We start from the raw sequence: 12,655 nt of genomic DNA, 5'->3' as shown, positions 1-12,655 counted from the left end.
ATTGGTGGGGTCAATGTGCGGTTTTGAGTCCCTATTAGCGGCTTTGGAGCTCAAAATGCGTCTAGAATAATTTTGTCCGCCTCCAGCAGTCTTCTGGCCCACTGCACATATCAATTGTGTCTTAACAAATTCCTAACGAAACTCAATAATACGCACAAACGTCAATTAATACTAATGAAATGTCGATTGAAGGATGAGAGTGTGGGGAAACCAGGAACCGTTTTTGCCGCCAAGATTCAGAAAAACACGACGAAAGTGTAAAAATTTATCTAGGTTTTTTTTAACACTCTGCGCAGCTAGGACCTTACTCCTCTTGGTTCGGATTGAAACAGTAGCCTATGGACCGTACCGTGGGTAATTGCGGCCAATGGAGCGAGTACAACTTCGGCTTCTAGTTTTGATGACTTTTTTTTACGATTGTGATTGTTGTGGATTTCACAAAGGTTACGTGGGGTTACTGCGATTGAATGGTCAGCCCTATTTTTTTCTCTCCTTTTTCTTTCTTTGCGGTGTACGTCCTTTGTGCACCGCGGTCGGATCGCGCAATAATCTGGACAGGCCGCGTTTGCTCTGCGGTGTGCTTTCGTCGCTCCGTCTCTCTCGCACTCGTGGCGCAGTGGGCCAGAAGACCGGTGGAGGTTTAGTCTGTTAAAGGGACTCGAACCGAACGTGTGACCCCATCAATCGAATGCGACGGCACGCCCAGCGAGTGCGACAGGGCCGGCCGCCGCCGAGGGCCGGGGCGAGTGGGCCTGCATTATTAGTCGAACTCTCTCTCTCTCTCTCTCTCTCTCTCTCCTCTCTCTCGTCGTGTGCATGCAGTTTCATTACATTACGCAGCTTGTCATGAGATTTTCATTACATGTCATTAAATTTTTTCAAAAATAATTAAGCATGACTGATTTTTTTTTTGGATTTGTCCAGGATCTAAATTAAGCTTGGCCCTTTCGCGGTGTTGCAGATGGGAGAGGAAGTGCCCGCACGGCCCGGCCGCCGTCGAGGCCGTGCTGAGAGAGCGCGCCACTCGCTGCCCGGAGTTGTGGGACGTGGACGCGGTTATGGAGGAATGCAAAAAGGCAAAGAATGCGTCATTCCACAGGACCGCTGAGGTTGGGGGCGCCAAAAGTCGCATTCGCAGTCACGGATTGGGTCTATACAAAAGGCTTTTCGAAACCGCTACAAGGGAATGTGCAAATTTCGCCTATGTTTGACCCTGACGGGATTTAAATCTGTCTCTCTCTCCTCTCTCCCTCTCCTCTCTCTCTCTCTCTCTTCTCTCTCGTCGTGTGCATGCAGTTTCATTCCACGTCATTAAGTTTTTCAAAAATATTTAAGCATGACTGATTTTTTTTGGATTTGTCCAGGATCTAAATTAAGCTTGGCCCTTTCGCTGTGTTGCAGATGTCGAGACAAAAAGTTCCATGAGAGCCACATGGACCGGAGGCCCTAACGGCGGTGCTGAAATCCCGCCTCCACAAATGCCCGGACGAGTTTGATGCAGCGGCCGTGGATGCCTTGTGCTCCGCGGCCAAGCATACCTCGTTCCGGGCAACAGTGGAGCCGGGCTCAGCGCCGTCGAGAGTGAGTTCCATCCAGAGTGCATTTCGACTTCAGTTCAAAGAACGGTATCTGACCGAACTACAGGTGAGTTTTTGACACTGCACATTCCGTACCGGAGAAACGAACATGCTGCATGTTGCGTGTGACATCGTGTGTTTCCCGACGCAGCCGCGGCGCGTTATTCTACCGGCGTCGTCGGGGTTTTTGACGCGCCGCTGGTGCAGGCCGAGCGAACGGTGCCTTTCGTCGCTCTGTCTCGCTCGCCGCGACGCACAGTGGGCCAGAAGACCGGTGGCGGCGGCCAAAACTCTAGACGCGTTTTGAGCTTTAGTCTGTTAAAGGGACTCGAACCGAACGTGTGACCCCATCAATCGAATGCGACGGCACGCCCAGCGAGTGCGACAGGGCCGGCCGCCGCCGAGGGCCGGGGCGAGTGGGCCTGCATTATTAGTCGAACTCTCTCTCTCTCTCTCTCTCTCTCTCTCTCCTCTCTCTCGTCGTGTGCATGCAGTTTCATTACATTACGCAGCTTGTCATGAGATTTTCATTACATGTCATTAAATTTTTTCAAAAATAATTAAGCATGACTGATTTTTTTTTTGGATTTGTCCAGGATCTAAATTAAGCTTGGCCCTTTCGCGGTGTTGCAGATGGGAGAGGAAGTGCCCGCACGGCCCGGCCGCCGTCGAGGCCGTGCTGAGAGAGCGCGCCACTCGCTGCCCGGAGTTGTGGGACGTGGACGCGGTTATGGAGGAATGCAAAAAGGCAAAGAATGCGTCATTCCACAGGACCGCTGAGGTTGGGGGCGCCAAAAGTCGCATTCGCAGTCACGGATTGGGTCTATACAAAAGGCTTTTCGAAACCGCTACAAGGGAATGTGCAAATTTCGCCTATGTTTGACCCTGACGGGATTTAAATCTGTCTCTCTCTCCTCTCTCCCTCTCCTCTCTCTCTCACTCTTCTCTCTCGTCGTGTGCATGCAGTTTCATTCCACGTCATTAAGTTTTTCAAAAATATTTAAGCATGACTGATTTTTTTTTGGATTTGTCCAGGATCTAAATTAAGCTTGGCCCTTTCGCTGTGTTGCAGATGTCGAGACAAAAAGTTCCATGAGAGCCACATGGACCGGAGGCCCTAACGGCGGTGCTGAAATCCCGCCTCCACAAATGCCCGGACGAGTTTGATGCAGCGGCCGTGGATGCCTTGTGTTCCGCGGCCAAGCATACCTCGTTCCGGGCAACAGTGGAGCCGGGCTCAGCGCCGTCGAGAGTGAGTTCCATCCAGAGTGCATTTCGACTTCAGTTTCACTGCACATTCCGTACCGGAGAAACGAACATGCTGCATGTTGCGTGTGACATCGTGTGTTTCCCGACGCAGCCGCGGCGCGTTATTCTACCGGCGTCGTCGGGCCAGGGGAGACTCCAGGGGAGTCTCCCTGGAGTCTCCCCTGGAGTCTCCCCTGGAGTCTCCCCTGGCCCTGGAGTTTTCCCTGGAGTCTCCCCTGGAGTCTCCCCTGGAGTCTCCCCTAGAGTCTCCCCTGGAGTCTCCCCTGGAGTCTCCCCTGGAGTCTCCCCTGGAGTCTCCCCTGGAGTCTCCCCTGGAGTCTCCCCTGGAGTCTCCCCTGGAGTCTCCCCTGGCCCTGGAGTCTCCCCTGGAGTCTCCCCTGGCCCTGGAGTCTCCCCTGGAGTCTCCCCTTGAGTCTCCCCTGGAGTCTCCCCTGGAGTCTCCCCTGGAGTCTCCCCTGGAGTCTCCCCTGGAGTCTCCCCTGGCCCTGGAGTCTCCCCTGGAGTGTCCCCTGGAGTCTCCCCTGGAGTCTCCCCTGGAGTCTCCCCTGGAGTCTCCCCTGGAGTCTCCCCTGGAGTCTCCCCTGGCCCTGGAGTCTCCCCTGGAGTCTCCCCTGGAGTCTCCCCTGGGGTCTCCCCTGGAGTCTCCCCTGGAGTCTCCCCTGGAGTCTCCCCTGGAGTCTCCCCTGGAGTCTCCCCTGGAGTCTCCCCTGGAGTCTCCCCTGGAGTCTCCCCTGGCCCTGGAGTCTCCCCTGGAGTCTCCCCTGGAGTCTCCCCTGGAGTCTCCCCTGGCCCTGGAGTCTCCCCTGGAGTGTCCCCTGGAGTCTCCTCTGGAGTCTCCCCTGGAGTCTCCCCTGGAGTCTCCCCTGGAGTCTCCCCTGGAGTCTCCCCTGGAGTCTCCCCTGGAGTCTCCCCTGGCCCTGGAGTCTCCCCTGGAGTCTCCCCTTGAGTCTCCCCTGGAGTCTCCCCTGGAGTCTCCCCTGGAGTCTCCCCTGGCCCTGGAGTCTCCCCTGGAGTCTCCCCTGGAGTCTCCCCTGGAGTCTCCCCTGGCCCTGGAGTCTCCCCTGGAGTCTCCCCTGGAGTCTCCCCTGGGGTCTCCCCTGGAGTCTCCCCTGGAGTCTCCCCTGGAGTCTCCCCTGGAGTCTCCCCTGGAGTCTCCCCTGGGTCTCCCCTGGAGTCTCCCCTGGAGTCTCCCCTGGAGTCTCCCCTGGAGTCTCCCCTGGAGTCTCCCCTGGAGTCTCCCCTGGAGTCTCCCCTGGAGTCTCCCCTGGAGTCTCCCCTGGAGTCTCCCCTGGAGTCTCCCCTGGAGTCTCCCCTGGAGTCTCCCCTGGAGTCTCCCCTGGAGTCTCCCCTGGAGTCTCCCCTGGAGTCTCCCCTGGAGTCTCCCCTGGAGTCTCCCCTGGAGTCTCCCCTGGAGTCTCCCCTGGAGTCTCCCCTGGCCCTGGAGTCTCCCCTGGAGTCTCCCCTGGAGTCTCCCCTGGAGTCTCCCCTGGAGTCTCCCCTGGAGTCTCCCCTGGAGTCTCCCCTGGAGTCTCCCCTGGAGTCTCCCCTGGAGTCTCCCCTGGAGTCTCCCCTGGAGTCTCCCCTGGAGTCTCCCCTGGCCCTGGAGTCTCCCCTGGAGTCTCCCCTGGAGTCTCCCCTGGAGTCTCCCTTGAGTCTCCCCTGGAGTCTCCCCTGGAGTCTTCCCTGGAGTCTCCCCTGGAGTCTCCCCTGGAGTCTCCCCTGGAGTCTCCCCTGGAGTCTCCCCTGGAGTCTCCCCTGGAGTCTCCCCTGGAGTCTCCCCTTGAGTCTCCCCTGGAGTCTCCCCTGGAGTCTCCCCTGGAGTCTCCCCTGGAGTCTCCCCTGGAGTCTCCCCTGGCCCTGGAGTCTCCCCTGGAGTCTCCCCTGGAGTCTCCCCTGGAGTCTCCCCTGGAGTCTCCCCTGGAGTCTCCCTTGGAGTCTCCCCTGGAGTCTCCCCTGGAGTCTCCCCTGGAGTCTCCCCTGGAGTCTCCCCTGGAGTCTCCCCTGGAGTCTCCCCTGGCCCTGGAGTCTCCCCTGGCCCTGGAGTCTCCCCTGGAGTCTCCCCTGGAGTCTCCCCTGGAGTCTCCCCTGGAGTCTCCCCTGGAGTCTCCCCTTGAGTCTCCCCTGGAGTCTCCCCTGGAGTCTCCCCTGGAGTCTCCCCTGGAGTCTCCCCTGGAGTCTCCCCTGGAGTCTCCCCTGGCCCTGGAGTCTCCCCTGGAGTCTCCCCTGGAGTCTCCCCTGGAGTCTCCCCTGGCCCTGGAGTCTCCCCTGGAGTCTCCCCTGGAGTCTCCCCTGGAGTCTCCCCTGGAGTCTCCCCTGGAGTCTCCCCTGGAGTCTCCCCTGGAGTCTCCCCTGGAGTCTCCCCTGGAGTCTCCCCTGGAGTCTCCCCTGGAGTCTCCCCTGGAGTCTCCCTGGCCCTGGAGTCTCCCCTGGCCCTGGAGTCTCCCCTGGAGTCTCCCCTGGAGTCTCCCCTGGAGTCTCCCCTGGAGTCTCCCCTGGAGTCTCCCCTGGAGTCTCCCCTGGAGTCTCCCCTGGAGTCTCCCCTGGAGTCTCCCCTGGAGTCTCCCCTGGAGTCTCCCCTGGAGTCTCCCCTGGCCCTGGAGTCTCCCCTGGAGTCTCCCCTGGCCCTGGAGTCTCCCCTGGAGTCTCCCCTGGAGTCTCCCCTGGAGTCTCCCCTGGAGTCTCCCCTGGAGTCTCCCCTGGAGTCTCCCCTGGAGTCTCCCCTGGAGTCTCCCCTGGAGTCTCCCCTGGAGTCTCCCCTGGAGTCTCCCCTGGAGTCTCCCCTGGAGTCTCCCCTGGAGTCTCCCCTGGAGTCTCCCCTGGAGTCTCCCTGGCCCTGGAGTCTCCCCTGGAGTCTCCCCTGGAGTCTCCCCTGGAGTCTCCCCTGGAGTCTCCCCTGGAGTCTCCCCTGGCCCTGGAGTCTCCCCTGGAGTCTCCCCTGGAGTCTCCCCTGGAGTCTCCCCTGGAGTCTCCCCTGGAGTCTCCCCTGGAGTCTCCCCTGGAGTCTCCCCTGGAGTCTCCCCTGGAGTCTCCCCTGGAGTCTCCCCTGGCCCTGGAGTCTCCCCTGGAGTCTCCCCTGGCCCTGGAGTCTCCCCTGGAGTCTCCCCTGGAGTCTCCCCTGGAGTCTCCCCTGGAGTCTCCCCTGGAGTCTCCCCTGGAGTCTCCCCTGGAGTCTCCCCTGGAGTCTCCCCTGGAGTCTCCCCTGGAGTCTCCCCTGGAGTCTCCCCTGGCCCTGGAGTCTCCCCTGGAGTCTCCCCTGGCCCTGGAGTCTCCCCTGGAGTCTCCCCTGGAGTCTCCCCTGGAGTCTCCCCTGGAGTCTCCCTGGAGTCTCCCCTGGAGTCTCCCCTGGAGTCTCCCCTGGAGTCTCCCCTGGAGTCTCCCCTGGAGTCTCCCCTGGAGTCTCCCCTGGAGTCTCCCCTGGAGTCTCCCCTGGCCCTGGAGTCTCCCCTGGAGTCTCCCCTGGAGTCTCCCCTGGAGTCTCCCCTGGAGTCTCCCCTGGAGTCTCCCCTGGAGTCTCCCCTGGAGTCTCCCCTGGAGTCTCCCCTGGAGTCTCCCCTGGAGTCTGCCCTGGAGTCTCCCCTGGAGTCTCCCCTGGAGTCTGCCCTGGAGTCTCCCCTGGAGTCTCCCCTGGAGTCTCCCCTGGAGTCTCCCCTGGAGTCTCCCCTGGAGTCTCCCCTGGGGTCTCCCCTGGAGTCTCCCCTGGAGTCTCCCCTGCCCTGGAGTCTCCCCTGGAGTCTCCCCTGGCCCTGGAGTCTCCCCTGGAGTCTCCCCTGGAGTCTCCCTGGAGTCTCCCCTGGAGTCTCCCCTGGAGTCTCCCCTGGAGTCTCCCCTGGAGTCTCCCTGGAGTCTCCCCTGGAGTCTCCCCTGGAGTCTCCCCTGGAGTCTCCCCTGGAGTCTCCCCTGGAGTCTCCCCTGGAGTCTCCCCTGGAGTCTCCCCTGGAGTCTCCCCTGGCCCTGGAGTCTCCCCTGGAGTCTCCCCTGGAGTCTCCTGGAGTCTCCCCTGGAGTCTCCCCTGGAGTCTCCCCTGGAGTCTCCCCTGGAGTCTCCCCTGGAGTCTCCCCTGGAGTCTCCCCTGGAGTCTGCCCTGGAGTCTCCCCTGGAGTCTCCCCTGGAGTCTCCCCTGGAGTCTCCCCTGGAGTCTCCCCTGGAGTCTCCCCTGGAGTCTCCCCTGGAGTCTCCCCTGGAGTCTCCCCTGGCCCTGGAGTCTCCCCTGGAGTCTCCCCTGGCCCTGGAGTCTCCCCTGGAGTCTCCCCTGGAGTCTCCCCTGGAGTCTCCCCTGGAGTCTCCCCTGGAGTCTCCCCTGGAGTCTCCCCTGGAGTCTCCCCTGGAGTCTCCCCTGGAGTCTCCCCTGGAGTCTGAGCCCATGGAGTCTCCCCTGGAGTCTCCCCTGGAGTCTCCCCTGGAGTCTCCCCTGGAGTCTCCCCTGGAGTCTCCCCTGGAGTCTCCCCTGTGAGTCTCCCCTGGAGTCTCCCCTGGCCCTGGAGTCTCCCCTGGAGTCTCCCCTGGCCCTGGAGTCTCCCCTGGAGTCTCCCCTGGAGTCTCCCCTGGAGTCTCCCCTGGAGTCTCCCCTGGAGTCTCCCCTGGAGTCTCCCCTGGAGTCTGCCCTGGAGTCTCCCCTGGAGTCTCCCCTGGAGTCTCCCTGGAGTCTCCCCTGGAGTCTCCCTGGAGTCTCCCCTGGAGTCTCCCCTGGAGTCTCCCCTGGAGTCTCCCCTGGCCCTGGAGTCTCCCCTGGAGTCTCCCCTGGCCCTGGAGTCTCCCCTGGAGTCTCCCCTGGAGTCTCCCCTGGAGTCTCCCCTGGAGTCTCCCCTGGAGTCTCCCCTGGAGTCTCCCCTGGAGTCTCCCCTGGAGTCTCCCCTGGAGTCTCCGCGGCGAGCGAGACAGAGCGACGAAAGGCACCGTTCGCTCGGCCTGCACCAGCGGCGCGTCAAAAACCCCGACGACGCCGGTCGAATAACGCGCCGCGGCTGCGTCGGGAAACACGATGTCACACGCAACATGCAGCATGTTCGTTTCTCCGGTACGGAATGTGCAGTGTCAAAAACTCACCTGTAGTTCAGTTTCGTATCGTCCTTTCAGATGTTCCCGGAAAGCACTCTGGATGGACTTGAGCCTTGACGGCGCTGAGCCCGGCTCCACTGTTGCCCGGAACGAGCGATGCTTGGCCGCGGAGCACAAGGCATCCACGGCCTCTGCATCGAACTCGTCCGGGCATTTTTGGAGTCGGGACTCCAGCACCGCCTTTATGGCCGCCGGGCCATGCGGCTCCCAGACCACCTTTTGTCTCGGCATCTGCAACACAGCGAAAGGGCCAAGCTTAATTTAGATCCTGGACAAATCAAAAAAAAATCAGTCATGCTTAAATATTTTTGAAAAATTTAATGACATGTAATGAAAATCTTATGACAAGCTGCGTAATGTAATGAAACTGCATGCACACGACGAGAGAGGAGAGAGACACAGAGAGAGAGAGAGAGAGAGAGAGAGAGAGAGAGAGAGAGAGAGAGAGAGAGAGAGACAGAGAGAGAGAGAGAGAGAGACAGAGAGAGAGAGAGACAGAGAGACAGAGAGACAGAGAGAGAGACAGAGACAGAGACAGAAAGAGAGACAGAGAGAGAGACAGAGAGAGAGAGAGAGGGAGAGAGACAGAGAGAGAGAGACAGAGAGAGAGAGACGAGAAGCCCCCGCACTGTATGCAGCCCGCTGCTCGCCTGCTCGCGCTGACCGTGTAATTCGTTCGTCGATTGGCAGACGGGCAGTGCCTCGCAGTGCGTCGCAGTGCCTGCACGCGAGGGAAGGAAGACCCACACAGCCTTCGGGAGTCCTTTGCCATGCGCGCCCCGCCCCGCCCCGCCCCGCCCCGCCCCGCCCCGCCACGCCAAAGACAAGCCCTTGGCGTTTCGCGGATTTGACAGCACCTTCGACCTTCGTCGCGCAGTCGAACCATTTCGGAGCACTGCCAAGCCAAACCCGCCGGCGTCATGGCCCCCCAATCTCTCTACACATTCAAAATTAGTTCCGCCAAGGCAAGCTTAGCAAAGCGGTCTTGCCGTGGACCGGCAGGGGAGGCCGGCAGAGAGGGGGCAAGGAGGGAGGTGGTGGCTGTGAGGAGTGGGGACTGGCGCGGCGAGGCGGCGCAGGACGACGACGGACGACGGAACCAACACGACCATGCAGTCGCGGACAGCGAGGCCGCGCGTGGCAGGGTTGGCCGCGTCGCCGCACGTCGGACGGGCGTGGCGCCCTGGCCGAGGCCCTGGCCGAGGCCCTGGCCGAAGCCCTGGCCGCGCCGCTGCAACTGGACACACTGGAAGTTCGGGGAGCGGCCGAAAAGCGCGTGTTCCGGTTTCCGGTGTGCCGTGGCCCTCGGCCATGCCTCGGCCATGCCTCGGCAAAACTCGCCGAGGGAAAACAAATGGAGCGACCGCAGCCAGCCTAGCCGCCCCGGGCCGGCCGCCGCCCTCCACTCCGCCCACAACAGATGGACGCTCTGCGAGCGCTCTGCAGCCACAGTGTAACAACACCGCGGCCACCACACGCGCTGTCGCTCCGTCCCTCTTGGGGCGTCGCGCGCGCGGTCCCGCGGCGAGAGACAGAGCGACGGGCCGCTAACGGGCCGCGGTGGCGGAATCGAGCCTGCGCTGCGCTGCGCTGCGAGGCCGCATTTTACCCCATTTCGGCAGCCAGAGGGACGCGCCGTGCGCACGCCACACCGAGCCCCGATTTGAGTCTAAAGGCAGGCTCGTCGGCAAAGACGGCCACTGAGCCGCAAAATTCATACCGCCAAACCTCTCCGTGGCGACCGTATTTATTCATGGTGCTTTCCATATTTCATAAAGGGAACCGTTCTCTTGATGCACATGTTTTCCAGCAGAAGAAAAATCCTTTTCTTGTACCGCAAAACTTCGGCTCCCTTTAAAATTAAAACTAAACTCAGGTAATAGGACTGATGGCAACAAAAAGTACGTTTGAATCCAGCCGCAGAAACGCGCAAAACAAAAAGACGCTACCTACTACGTATACAACGTGCTTTCATCCGACAAGCCACCCGTCATCCAGCCCCAGGGAGTCGGTCTATTTATAGCACCAGTGTCGTTTTGCTCGCCGCAGCGCGCCGCAGCGACGGACTGCCCCTCTCGTGTTGCGCGCAGTTTGCACCTCCCACGCGCCGCCAGCACCGCCAGCGCGGCCACGCCGGGCCCCGTGACGGACTGCAGCGCGTAGGCTGCCCTGCCCCGCCGAGCGCCCCAGCCGCCCCAGCAGCGGTCCCCAGAGCCCCGCGGCCCGGACGCACGCCCGCGGCCAACGACGACGTGAGTGACGTCACGGCGTGGCCACCCGCCTCAAAATAGCCGAGTGGAACGACGACCTAGACACTCGTAAAACCGTTATGGAGCACCGCGGCCACAGCGGCAGTCCAGCTCCAGGTCGCAAATGCATCCCCGTTAAAAATGTCTAGCGGCGGCGCTGCCAGTGGGCCAGTGGTGGCTCGGCGGGCGCCCCTTCCCCTTTCGCGTGTTCGCGCCACTGCAGCTTAGAGCCTCATCACCGCGAGGCGCCCCGTCGAAGCCCCGCGGGCAAAAACGGAAGTGGCGGGTGCGGGGAAGGGGCGAAGCAGGAAGCGCCCAAGTTGAACCGACTCCCGATTATACAAGAAGAGGCAAAAAAGTACAACCAGTTCGCCACACTTCCTCGAGTGCGTCAGCAAAACCTCCCCTCCCCGATCCATTTTCTTGCATCTTGCTGCGCGGCTGTACGCCATACCCGTCTGAGAGCTCCGCCCCTTCCTTCTCCTTCTGCCCGCAGTTGCACCGCCCCCGCCCGGCCGCCCCCAGGCCGCCCCCAGACCGCCCCCGTTTAATTTCACACCACCATCGGGACGACTCGTGTCCGGCCGGGCTTGGGGCTTCGCGAGGACGAGCAAAGAGGACGGCCATTTCATTTCGCCGTCGGCGCCCGCCCGGCCTCGGCCTCGGCCCGTCCACTGCCCACTCACGGCCCGCCGCCCCGCCCGGCCCCGCCCCGGCCCCGCCCCGGCCCCGCCCCGGCCCCGCCCCGGCGCTCCGGTCGGTGATTGCTTTCAGGGCGGCGGCTAAATGCTGGCCGAGGCGAGGTGGCGCGCGACCGCTGCGCTGGTGGGCCACTCCGACGGCGAGCGGGGCGGAGCGGGCGGGGCGGTGTAATCCTGCACGGTCGCCCAGCGACGCAAAGACTAACAGAATAGGGAGGAGGAGAGGGGGGGAGGGGGAGGGGGCGCTGGCGGCAGGTCGTCTCGCCAGTCTCGCCGCGCCGGGTGCGTGTCGTTTGAGAACGCGCGCCCGGAGAGCCTCTTTTCCCCTTTGTCGCCGATAAATTTCGGGCTTATGGCGGGGACGCCAGCGGGCGGACAGCGAGGGAGTGCCCCGGCGGCGGCCCGGCACCCCATCGGGCGTGACACCACGGCGCCGCACGCCGCGCCAAGGGCGCACCAGCCAGCCAAGGCCGCCATGTATTGAGTTAGCCCAATTGCCTAACGGCGCGGCAGCGCGGCGGCAGAGGCCTCGGAGAGCCGAGCGACGAGACGCACTCGCATCGCGGCGACGACGGCGACGACGTGACCGGAGGCGCCTTATGCCGCGGGGACGGGGGACATTATCTTAGGCCGGTGGCGGTGTGGCGGTCACGCACAATGGCCCGGCCCGGGCGAAAGACGAGGGGAAGCTCCGCGGTGCGCGGTGCCAATTAGTGAAGAGCGGCGCCTAACTTGAAGCGTAGATCCGACCACGCCGCGGGGCCGCCAAGCCGGGCCGCCACACCATACAGCCAGACCCAGCCACCTCGCCACTCCGGGACTCCGAGATTCGCAACTCCCGCGCATGTTCGGGAGGCAAAAGTAAACGCGCGCGCGTGTGTGTGTATAGCGTGTGTGATGGTGATGCACGTGTGTGCGTGCGGTGAATAGGGAGCCCGGAACGCCACGCACCCACGGCGCGGCCGCAAGCCATATCATTGTCAGACTGACTCCATTCATTAAAACGCGAGCGCCATGCCTCATCTGCTCATTGTTGCCAACACATAGCCGGCCGAGTAAATTACATTACGGCGCTGCTGCGCTGCGGCACTGCCGCCAACCTCGGCCGCGCCCCCGCATCCAGTGTAGTGGCAGCGCTGGCGGCGTCAAAATCCGCGCCGTTATTCATTCTCATCCCAGGCACGCCTCTGACAGTTCATAAACACCGGCCGGGCCAGCCTGCGGGTGCGGGGCCGGGCGGGGCCACGCCGCGTGCCCCCGAGACGACGCACCGGCCCGGGTGGAGGTGACAGGGCGGGGAGTGGCGCGGCGGGGGAAGCTTTGGCGTTATCTGTAGCGGGGCCGGCAGGCCGCGCGCACCCCGCCTGGCGGCGTTCAAAGCGCTGCCGTTCGAAATCCAAAGTGACGACCCGCAAATTTCTAACGCTGATGTTAACCCAAATGAAAGCGCGCATCCATTGGTGCTTATCAATCCATACATTCGACTTGGAAAATTTCGAGTAAATCGCATTTTTCATGTTTTGAACGGCGATGTTAAATTACTTTATCGACCCTGTGAGTCACAAATTGTACAGCAGAGGTCTGAAACTGATAGGGATCAATCTCCTGTGTTTTATGAACGCCCCGCAGCTTTCACCGCGACGCTGCGTCTACGATTTATAACCGATTTTAATGCCAAATGTGGCAGTGCCCCGTGCAGATATGCAACCCCCATTTTCGGGGTGTTCCCGCGATTTCCCAGTGTGACCCCTCGACTCATATGAAAGAGGAGGTCGAAATCTACAGATTCCCGCAAAAAAATCGT

Source organism: Thrips palmi, unplaced genomic scaffold, assembly GCF_012932325.1.
Source record: "Thrips palmi isolate BJ-2018 unplaced genomic scaffold, TpBJ-2018v1 HiC_scaffold_2, whole genome shotgun sequence".
In the NCBI taxonomy this organism is placed as follows: Eukaryota; Metazoa; Arthropoda; class Insecta; order Thysanoptera; family Thripidae; genus Thrips; species Thrips palmi.
This window is presented reverse-complemented; position numbering follows the sequence as displayed.